Source organism: Vicugna pacos, unplaced genomic scaffold (assembly GCF_048564905.1).
Source record: "Vicugna pacos unplaced genomic scaffold, VicPac4 scaffold_123, whole genome shotgun sequence".
In the NCBI taxonomy this organism is placed as follows: Eukaryota; Metazoa; Chordata; class Mammalia; order Artiodactyla; family Camelidae; genus Vicugna; species Vicugna pacos.
Window position 1 is genome coordinate 285,869 of NW_027328803.1, and position 2,566 is coordinate 288,434.

General features: G+C 55.3%; 1 long non-coding RNA gene across 1 annotated transcript; it reads left to right on the top strand.

Moving 5' to 3' along the window:
* The first annotated feature begins 793 nt into the window (after positions 1-793).
* LOC140695025 (uncharacterized) lies at positions 794-2,248 on the top strand. The gene is made up of 3 exons (XR_012070715.1): positions 794-959; positions 1,366-1,473; positions 1,986-2,248. It is a non-coding gene; the product is annotated as an uncharacterized lncRNA (long non-coding RNA).
* Positions 2,249-2,566: the final 318 nt, after the last annotated feature.

Below are 2,566 nucleotides of genomic sequence, written 5' to 3' on the forward strand. Positions count from 1 at the left end.
AAGTCGATCCACCCTCCAGGGGAGGGTGTGGGGATCCCACAAGGGTGTGGGAACAGAAGGCAAAAAATAGGAAGCCATTGTGGGGCAGCCCACCACAGAGGCCGAGATGGGACACTGGGCCTGTATGTCAACATGACAGAATGACCTAGGAGGTTGTATGCCAGAGCGGACGATGTCAGAGTTGTATTTAATTTCAGTCTCATGACTGTGAGCGGGGATGCAAGCAGCAAGGAAAGTGACTTTCTCCAGACCCCAGGGCAGACCCCGGCCTGTGTGGGGTGTGCTTTGCACTCCGCCAGCCCTCTGTGGGTTCCTTCCTTTGCTGAGTCTGTGCACGATCTCCCTGTGATGCCAGCCCGTGGGGGTGACAGATGCAATAGGTGTTTCTAGGTCTAGAGACAGGATGGCTTCTCTAGGAAGCAGGGGCCAGAATGATCCTCACTGTGCTGATGGGGGATTGGGGAGACCCTGAGAGGCACGTGGTTTGTCCAGGATGATAACACTGCTGAGTAGGGGGAGCCAGGTCTGAACCCAGCTGTGTCTTCAGAGCTGCAGCACTGGTTGCATCCAGGACTCCCCAGGGCTATGGGGGGGCTGAGTTGGTGTCACTGTGTGTGGACATGGCATGGAGTGAGAAATGAGAGATTGGAAGCCCAGAAAGGCCCTTGAGGAGCTTTGTGTCAGGAGGAAGCTTGGAGAAGTGGACCCCAGGAAGTGACCTCACTTCCCTGGCAATAGAGCCCAACAGAATTTGGAACCGAAGTCACCAGGCACCCGCTCTGTAGAGAAGTCCCTACTCAGCTCACCTGGTTGGAGACAGAGGCATGTTCTGCTGCATCCCATTATCCTGAGGCCACAGGCCCCGGAAAGCCCTCAGCGAGGGTCTCTACCAACGCTGCCGGCACTGGGTCAGGTCTCACCCAAGGCGCCTCTGGCCTTTTGGCCAGAGAGACCCAAAGGTAACACAGGGAGGCCCAGGGCAGGCCCCCCCAGGCTGGGCCACCACTCAGATCCCATCCAGGTAGCCACACGGCCCCATCCTGCCTGGTGGAGGTGGAGCAGTCATGTTGGGGATGGGTATCTGCCTCAAGAAAGAGCAGGACAGAGGCCTGGGGGCCCGGTCACGTAGACAGCCCAGGACAAAGCTGGCTGGCTGGGATGTGGAGAGCCGGGGAAGGGTCCTGCCGCCCGAGGTGGAGCCCATGCTCTCTGGGTATGCATTTTCCCTCCCGGATGTCTGAGCTGAACAAGGTTCCGGTCTGATCTAGCAGCAGAGGGTAGAGTCTACAGAATCAGGAGTGTTCCTGGCCGGGAAGGACTCTGAGACTTCCATGCTGGGTCAGCTGCTGGTCACTATCATTGCAGAGCCAGATACCACATGTTGAAAAGAAGCTGATGAATAAGAACACCAACGCCCCCTCCCCAAGTGAAGGACTGGTGTGTCACTCTTCTGAGGGCCAGCGCAGACTCCTGGTGGGTCTGGATATGGAGGGGTCCCCACCACCATGGCCCACAAATCAGTGGGGCAGGCCTCTGACCCAGACATCACCCAGGGCTCTCCCAGGGACCTACCCGGGGCTGACGGGTAGCTCAGCACACCCTGGTCTGACCTGGAGCACCGTGCCCACCTCGCTGCAAGTCAGGTGGAGGACCAGGAGCCCCCGAAGCAGAGACCAAAGGTCAAAAAAGCAGGGCTGGTGTATGTGTGTAGGTGAGGGTGGGGCGAAGGCTGGGCCACACAGGGAGGTGTCCCTAGAGGCTACTGTTGGGACCAGAAAAGAGAATGGCCTCAGAACACCTGTCTGGAAAAATTCAGTCACAGAATACATCCTGTGGGCACTTTCTGGGTGGGAGCTGTCTGGAAAGCTCTGGGAAGATTTCTGTCCTTGTAGAGGCACATGGAAAGGGAGGCAGGTGCGTAAATTTTTCCTCTCTCACAGCATGAGATCTTCCACAAGACTTAAAACTCTCTCCACTTCCAATAGTTACAGAGGAGGCAGGGGCAGGGGAAGATGTCAGAGACCAAAAATGGGACGAACTGGATCCAGCAGGAGACCTCGAGCTCCCTCCTGCCGCTCCTGCAGCTCCTCCTGAACCTGCGTCTGCAGCTGGACTGCTGGGCAACGGAGAAACAGTTCAGGCATCACCACCACCTGGGGTAGAGCCCCCTCTGCACCCACCCACACCTTCTTCTCCAAAATGTTCTCCAAAATTCCACCGTCAGTCCCCCCACAAACTTGACGTCCCTTCCGCTGGAGATGTTTTTGTTTCATTTTCTTTAGTTTCCTTTGCTTGTTTCACATCATTTATGACATCATTTATTTTTCTTTTTAGAGTTTCATGTAATAAAATGTAGACTTTTCCCCTTTTAAATTGTGCAATTCAGGAGCATTAGGGGCATTCACAATGTTGTGCGACCATCACTACCATCTAGTTTCACACTATTTCTTTCCTCAAAGTGAAACCTTGGATCCAGAGCATGCACTCCCCTCCCTCCTCACCCAGCCCCTGACAAGCCCAAGTCCTCTTTCTCTTTGCGTGTCTTTACCTCTACTGGTTGTTCCCT